We start from the raw sequence: 8,799 nt of genomic DNA, 5'->3' as shown, positions 1-8,799 counted from the left end.
AAGCACAGACATTGTCTATAATGGTCTTTTCTCTTTTTCAGCTATTGATCAAACACTAGAATATTTGAAATAAGTTTTCTTTTTCAAACTTTCACATAGCAGACCATGTTCTAATAATTTCATACCTTTTAAATATGTCCCCACTTATAAATTTTTTAATCTGTCTTATTTCTTGTGACTAGCTTCTGCAGAAAAAAAAACAACCTTATTTAATTAAAATCAAAGGTTTATGATGGAACATTAAGTGAATTTATCTGAAGAAAAATAAAATTCTGTCTTGAAATATTTGTTTATTTTTTTGGAACAGCGTGTTTCAAATTTTCATCACTTTTTTTTGGCATTATAAAACCAAACAGTTTTAGTAAATTTTAACTGCAAGGAAACTAAAGGATTTTTGTTTTATTTTTATTCTCATAAACATTAATTTTAATTTTGTGCAATTTGTGCAATTGCATCATTGCAAATAAAATGTGTCCCTTCACAGATTGTAAGTTCTTCACTAAATTCCAAACTGAAATCTTGCAGGGAAATAGTATAAATCACACTTCACAGTAGAGTTAAAGTTATGGATTCAGAACTGAGAGTAGCCAAATGTAGTTAAAAATAATCCTGAAAAGTTATTTACCTCTGGGGCTGTGCTTCTGGCTGTTGCGAGTTTACCAGCACATGTGCTATTTCCTTTTATGGGCTTCAAAGACCTCCGTCTTTGAAGATGCAGAGGTTAGGCTGGTAAGTCATTCCACTTAAGGTTGTCTACCTCCACTGTCCATGTACATGAAAGCTACTGGGAAAAATTTCAAACCCACTTCCATTTGAGCCTGCATAACTTTGCAACTAACTTTTAAAGTTAATACTGTAATTTTAAGGCTGAAAACTGCATATATAAAATTATATGTATGACAACGAAGACCACATTTGGCAAATTTAGCAGATTTTAGCACAAAGTTCCACATGCTGAGGAACTAAATCTTGATAAATTAGCTCCAGATATGGCCATATTAGTGAGAGCTGGAGACAGCCTTACAGGGCTGGCTTTTCTTTGACTTTAGAAATGCCCTTGAAAAGACTCAATTGAGCTAATGAAGGCATTATATAAACAGTTAAAAGCAGTTGTTGGAGGCTGGTAAAAACTCATGTATCAGCAGTTAGTAATTAAGACGGTTTTGTATCTCCTTTCAGAATAAATATCCTGTCCCAGTTGTGGCAGGCCTGCTGAATGCAGAGTTTCTGGTCAGTAAATGTCCAGACATTGTTTTGTGTATAAAAACGTCTGCACTGTCTTACCTCTGCATCTCTTTAGGTCGCTCTGAAACCCAGCCAAAGGCCAAAGTTTCCAGTCAATAATCTGATCAGTAACTGTAAAATCTTTTACTCAGACCAATAACTAATAAAGAGAGTTGACAGTTGAAGGGGTCATCAGAGTGTAAGTGATGTATGGCTTGCCCACCTGGTAAGATGAATAAAGGTAGCAACAGCGCTACTTTCTGTCTTGAAAGAAAGTGTAAAAAAAAAATTGTGCATGTTGATTACTATTATGAGTCATACTGACTTAAATAAAATAAATACTGAGTAAGTTATTTCACCTAAATATGAAACCAGTGGCCAAAGATGGGGGTTTGCATGTGTTTATTAGTAGAATTTGTTATGTGAATAGCTAATATTTATTACTAATAAATACACTAATTAAAGCCATACTAGTAATTTCCATTAGCTTACCCTCAAACTTCCACGGAGCTGTCCGTCTGGTTTTAATCAAAACCAAATGGTAATCCAAGTTCTCAGGCTGGAACAGCTAAGAGGAAGTCATTCAGAGAAGGCAGAAGAAAGCAGAAAAGATAAACAGACGATATTCACTAAATTTGTGTAGAGCAAAGGATGTAGATGCTGTGGGTTACACTGGAGACATGATTCAGGCACCCTGTCAAACTGGAACGAAGTAGTTACAAGTGTTTTATGTCAGCAAAATACTAATATGATCAAGATGGAGTCTGTCCTTTTGCTTTTGCAGAGCTGGATTTGTGTGACTCTGGAGGATTCTCAAAAGAGGTAAAGCAACATATTCCACTGCCTGCAATATGACTGTATTTAAACTGTAGCATTTGTTTGCTCAGATCCAGCTTATTCTCTTGAGTAGGAACATGATTTTAGCATATGCATTTAAATGGAATCTATCTAACTGTGTATATTTGCCTGACAGAATAGTATTAGACTTTTGTCACTGTGATGTGTTAATTGAGTTTAGACCATTTTTCTCACTACCTGATGTCAAAGACCAGGTGTTTCAGAAATGTTCTCATGTTGTTCTGCATAACTGTTACCTTTGCATGAGTATTAGAGTTGCATAAAGTATTTTTTTAAAGGAAAAATCCAGGTGGGAGAGGTTTAAAAGCATTTTTACATTATGTAGCTGTAGTACAGATTTTCTTCTTTGGCAGAAATAGCCCAGCAGTGTATAAAGCTAACTGCCTTGAAACACTCAGTCTTGTCTTTTTCTTTTCCCTCCATTTCTGTGCTCTCTCCCTGGCGCAGGCAGGCAGGCTCGCTGTCTCTCTCTCCCTCTCTCTCTCTCAAAGGCAGGAAATACTTTTCAGGCAATCTGGGCCTGGTTGTTGAGGCCCCTTTCACAAAACATCAGTCTGAATTTAGTAGACAGAAGTCACTGGGAAAAGCTTGACAGGCTCGTGCTTAGCTAAGGCTCCCTCCAGCTGCAGAGGGTGTTTTTGTTAGAATCACACATTGAGCAAAACTGCTTAGAATAGAGCAATGATCTCAGTAGCGAAATCTGAACTTTTATGCTAGCAGGAGCTAGCTGGGACTGGGCTCTTTTGTTTGTTTGTTTGCTTCTTCGTTTTCTTGTTTGGGTTTTTTTTTCTTCTTCTATTGACCACAGATTTTAGGGAGGTCATGTCTGAATTCCTGATTCTCTTCATCTAGGTAAAGCTGTCTTGGAATCTTTCTGTACTTTAAACTACCAAATTTTTTTTTAAAAAAAGAAAAAGAGAAAAAGAGAAAAAAAAAAGAAAAAACTCAGAAAAAAAACAAGCAGTATCCAGCTCTGGAGTGTTCTGCGTTCAGGATCTCAGCACTAGAACTCGAGGTAAAAAAATTTATAATCTTTAAAAATATACATTTAGTTGTAAACTGTGAAAACTCTGTTTATCAAAATATGTCAGACCCATAAAAAAAAAATTCATGTTTATTTTTCTTCATCTTTTAAATATATGCTTGAAATGCTGCACTTTATTTGCATTCTTGTTTAAATAGAGCTGTATGGTCTTGCTTGCATATTTTTTAATGTACATTAAATAGGAAAGTTAGATGTGTGAGCAATTTGTTTTTTCACCTCATTTAACAACAGGGAGGGCATTTAGGGCTATGTTTTTTTCTCTCTCCCCACCTTCCCTTCCCTCCACTCCAGCGGTAATGATGATGAAGACTGTTTTAGGTAGATAAATCAGTTATGCCTCTGCTGGGCTTGGTCTCTAGCCTTTTCTCAGTCCTAGGTGAAATTTGTAGTAGAAGTGACGATATGGTCTTAAAGATGTAGACTCTAAATCTGAAATTCTGGAGTTTATTTGTTGGCTTTAGCTAAATTAGGTTATTTTTAGTAACGTATGATTAAATACACAGATTGCTCTGTGCTGTGCTAGCATTTAGAAGAGGTAAAGTAAGATTCAGTAAATGTCAGCTGACTATCATTTTCGGGAGGATGTATGGATTTACTCTGTTTTTCCTTAACCTAGTAAACATGTAACTAATAAAAATAATAAGAATCTGTTGTTAAGGAGTTTAGGGAGATAATCAGGATAGTATCTTTCAGTGATATGTGTATGCATGCATATTTTATGTGATATTGTAATTTAATTATTAAATTGTATGGATATGAGAAGCATTTTTCATGTCAATCTATACATCATTCTTTGTCTCCCTGAAAATTGTTGCTTATATGTAACCTGAAAAATTCTTTCTTTCTTCCTTTATTTCTTATGTTCATCAGTAGAGCTCCATATAGTTATTGGCCAGATAGGTAACAAAATAGAAGTCATCTGTTCATGTATTTCAAGAATCTTTTAACTGTGCTTTTACCAATTTTCAAAATGATTGGTGTGTAAAGAAATGACTTTGTGGTGTGAAAGGACATGAAGGAGCAGTAGATATTCCAGAATGGGGTCAAATATCTCCTCTGCAATAGACTGAGAATTGTACACTTTACTGCCATTTGTGGGAAGAAAGCTCAGTGTGTTCAGAATTGGCACTGGGTTGGGAATGGAATGCATCTGAACTGGACAGGGAACAACCAGTAGGCAGTAAATTGTTCCTGAGTATATTCTGGGGTGAATTTTAACATCACATTCACTTATTTGCTTATGGACAAGTCTTCTCCAGTTAGCTGTTCTGGTCTGGGAGAGCTGTGGTATGTGAGTGGTGAGACCGAGAAGTTGAGAGGAATTTGACTTGACTGAATCCTTTCGTCACTCACGTGAAATTTGTGCTGGAACATTGACGTCTCAAAGGATTTAGCTTTAGTGGCTTTTACTGCACTGTGTTCCCATAGTTGCTGCTGCAAGTACATGTGCACGTATTTCATATTTGTGACTACTCCAGTTAAACAGAAGAAAGTATTCCCTATCAAGCAGTTCTCTTCTGCAGCACCACTTCTGGGTTCTAAAGCACATCATGACCTCATCTGACCTCACTTGCAGATGAAAATACTTGACACCTGAGGCAGTTGAACTACAGGGTGGACAACAGAATAGAACCCAGAAAGTATTTTCTCATTAAACTCTGAAGTTCCTTGTAGACTATAAGAAAATATAGCACTGATAGATGCCTGTGTTTTTGATTTAGAAGATTTAAATAAAAGTCCTGGAGAGAAATTACTGTTCACTTCTGGTTCTACTTAGTCTAACTTCTCTGTTATACTAACCTTGTTTTGCTTTTTTAAGATATGTTTCTCAAGAAAAAGGATTCACAGAAAACTTACAGTCTAAAAAACCTCTGAAAATTATTTTATAGATATATAGCAATAATAAACATGGAAAATGAGCATCTAGAGTTTTTTGAACTTGCTCTGCTCCCTCAGAAATGTTAACGTTCTTTATTTGAAACAAGAAAATAGCCCAGGTAGTTGTATCAAATGACTCCCTTGAAGGAAGACATTAATTTATGTCTGCAGCCTTGAGAAAAATTTATGCAAATGGTTACATCCATGTAATAGGAATTATTCAAATAGCTTTTCTTCACCATAAATTTTTGTGCCTGCGAACTTATTTTCTTTTGAACCTTGTACCTGTTGACCTTCATGCAAAATTCCATAATCAGAGCACTGGAAAAAAAAATCTGTATATTTAGGCCTAATTCACAAAGACCTTTGTAACACAAAGCAATCCCTCCTAAAAGAAAATTAAAAGTGAAGACAACAGCTTGGCTGTGCAGTTTTTAAAGAGGCAAGGCTTGTAGTAATTCTTTTAAATTGATGATCTTAAAATCAATTTAAAAATTATACTTTAAAAATTATAGATGGAACAATCAGAGGATTCCTCTTTTGCTTTTTCATAAGTCTCAGAATTTACTTAACTTTTATTTTTCTTGATTGTCAGTAGTATCAAGGCACATTTTATATGATAGTTTTCTGCTGTTCTTAACATGAATTTTTTTGCTGGAATGTACCTTCTTTGTTGTAAGGCTTCCCTGAAGAGGTCAGTAGCAGAAGGAGGAAGGGAATTTACAAATGGTTTTCTCTTTTCTCAAAAAGAAGATATATTTTAATTTGTCCTTTTTTCTTTTATTCATCTGGTTCCTTTTTCTATTGTTTGTTTGTCTGCAGAAAAAAAATGAAGTATGGGGGGTTTGTTGGTGTTCTGTTCTTTTTACAAAAGAAAAAGCAAAAAGACAAAACCAGAGTAACACATGGGCCAGAACAATAGAAATAGCATATCCAGAAGTGTTAGATCTTGATTTCCTTCCTATTAGGAGAGAGCCTTTTGAGGTCTCTGATCCAACATGTCATTCAAAGTGGGGTCAACTAGAGAAAGTTGCTCAGGTCCTTGTCCATTAGGGCTTTAAATGTGTCATCCAAAGATGATGATCACTGTGAATTCCTGGTAAGGACTTTAAGACTGGCTGGATACACAGGGGTTTTTTAATATATGTGTGTATACATATGTGTACATGCATGTATACATATGCATATGTATATATATGCATAAATTGTACCCCAAACCAAAATTATATAGAATTTTCACATGTAAATCCTACGTATACTGTATGTGAACATTATTTTATTGTAATAACTACAATAGTTAGGGAATTTCAATATGTTTTATATCATATTTCACCACTGATATTTGTTGATGCTTTCAGGTACTTTCAGTATACTTATTTAAGAACAGTCTGTTGGTAGACAATTTCAGATCCACTATTACCATAGCTGGGAGTTTCTCTTTGATGAGAAAAATCATTTCTGTTGAAATTAGCAATGCCCAGAGTTTTATCTCTGGCATATTGTACCTCAGTCACTGAACCCAAATGCAAAGGTTTGCCTTAGGCTGTGTGTATCATCAAAACCAATTTCACTCATATGATGTACTCTTTATTTCCAGCCTTCACTTTCATCTAGGCTCTTCTTTTTCTTACAGTGGTTGGTGGTACTTCCTGTTGGTTATTCCATTGTACCCTGTGCCAAAATCTATTAGGTTTAGATGAAATGCCCTTGAACTTTAGGAAATTTTGTAAACAATTGTCTTAATTCTGAATGTCTACTGGTTCTCCCACCCTCTTGCTCACTCTTTATCAGTTCTAGAGTTTCCAGGGTAAATAGGTCTTATTGGTGAGAGTTTCACAATAGGACCAAATCACTACAAATACTCTTTAATGCCGGAACAAATAAATGTTCCAAGTTGAACCTCATGGTACTTGTGGAAGGTTTGTCTTATCATACAAAATTTTGGGATAAGAGGGAGTCGATGGTGAGTTTGAAGTAATCATTAGACTAAGAAGTGAGGAAAATCTGGAGTAGAATGGAGGATTGTTGCAAAGTGTTGTTCTGCTAAGGGAGTTAAAAGAAAATGGAAGGGGCAAGAGGAACCGGTGACAAATTCGTCAGGCCAAAGCAATCAGGGTTACATTATTAAAGCTGTATAACTTCACCTTCTTAAGGAGCATTCATAAACTTAATATTGTATTATTAGCATGTTTGCTAAGACTGTCACAAAGTATGAGCTTTTTTTTGACCTACTCATGAATTTTCTGATACATAACACGGACATGCAATGGGCAATGAGAACTTAATTTGGATTCTCTTTTTCAGTCTGGAGCACTTAACCATGCACTTCTGGGTAGTACTGAGAGGCTCAGCACACTGGAAGTTGTACTGTTAAATTCATCACAGATTTTTTGTCTGCAGCTAAATGGAGATATCACTTTTCATTTTGCTCGAATTTTTTATCTTCAGTTAACACTGCTTTATCAGAGAGAGTTGACAGCTTTCAACTAAATAACATTTTACTACAAAAAATTAGTATTTCAATAATAACAACTAAAAGGAGAAGTTTTTGCTGAAAGGATGGTCTCTAAGAGTTGTATCCTCCACTGCAAAACTTGGGCTTTGAGGATTCCATATACAGAAACAATTTTACACTCTAGTACCATCAAATGCCTATGTGAGGATGTCATTCACAACTTCCAAATATTGAGTCTCTGCCAGCCTAATTGGATATACCATATTGGATATAAAGATTTCTAAAAAGCTTTTGCATGTTGTGAGAGAATTGGTAGCTGGTAAAGGAAATAGATCTGAGTTAGTTTTAAAATTGAGGGAAAATCTCCATGTGAGCTCACAAGTCATCTGTTTTATTTTTCCTGTAGTTATGTACCCAGAAACAGTAATTTCCAGGGCTGAGCATATCTTTCCAGGCAGGCTACAGATGCTGAGTAGGAGAGTATCATTATAAAATCAGGAGACTGGCTGATGAGTTTGGATTTGAGGCACTCTGGAAAATACTGTGGAGAATGTCTATTGACTATAGCAGTCATATCCACATTATGCCTTTGAGAGACAGAGAGAAAGGGGATATGGAGGTGAGATAAACACGCTTTATAAAAGTACTTTGACAGACAGGTTTCCTGAATTCCAAAATAAGAATATTGTAATGAAAAATAGTCAATTTCAGGGTTAGGTTCTAATGCAGACTTTTTTCCTCCCAATTTCACCCAACAGGAGGATAAATTAAATTTTTACATTCCCTTCCTTGGAGAAAGTGGATTTAATTAAGTCCTCCAGTGCATTTACAAAGCACTCTGTGTACATTATATGTTATTTCTCTCTCTAGTTTCAAAGAAATAGTGGTACAGCTGCCATTTTGAATAATTTTTGCTTTTCAGATCTTCAGCTACATTCCGGAAATACTTGCTCATTTTGCTCTTGGTACTTTTTAACAGGTGCAACAAAATGGGATTCCAAGTGATTCTGCTAATGGTTCATTCCCACCAAAAAGCAGTCATCTCAGTAGTCATTCTCTGTAGACTCTCAATGATAAAATATTTGTCTTTCTCAATGGGAGAAAATAATTTTCAGCTCTTTATATATAAAATATAGGCACAATTGTCTCAAAAATATTTTTTAGTTGTATTTACACCAGGACTGAAAACAGGCCCCCTACAGCAAGGAGGCTCTTTGCCAAAAGTCATTGTCTGTAGTGCCTCATACTACAGAGATTTCATAGCTCATGGTTATAATGATCACCAGCAACTTTTTTTTAAATAGAAACACCACACTAGAATCTTAAATCTAAAAGGCAG

The 8,799-nt window shown here is 35.4% G+C and overlaps 1 protein-coding gene across 6 annotated transcripts in view; it reads left to right on the top strand.

The window, feature by feature from the left end:
* Nucleotides 1-1,834: 1,834 nt before the first annotated feature.
* DLC1 (DLC1 Rho GTPase activating protein) overlaps nucleotides 1,835-8,799 on the top strand; it is a 219,937-nt gene continuing 212,972 nt past the window's right edge. For 3 of the 6 annotated variants that reach the window (XM_008641434.2, XM_017744513.1, XM_017744512.1), the window contains exon 1: nucleotides 2,657-3,097. The gene's annotated coding sequence lies outside the window, so the exon portion shown is untranslated. Of the gene's footprint in view, nucleotides 2,047-2,650; nucleotides 3,098-8,799 lie in introns of those variants that run through there. The other 3 variants (XM_017744511.1, XM_017744514.1, XM_017744515.1) reach the window with 3 other exon arrangements.

The sequence above is a fragment of the Corvus brachyrhynchos genome, unplaced genomic scaffold, assembly GCF_000691975.1.
Source record: "Corvus brachyrhynchos isolate BGI_N302 unplaced genomic scaffold, ASM69197v1 scaffold17, whole genome shotgun sequence".
Taxonomy (NCBI): Eukaryota; Metazoa; Chordata; class Aves; order Passeriformes; family Corvidae; genus Corvus; species Corvus brachyrhynchos.
The sequence above is the reverse complement of the archived record's forward strand: the minus strand, read 5'-3'. Positions and strand labels throughout refer to the sequence as shown.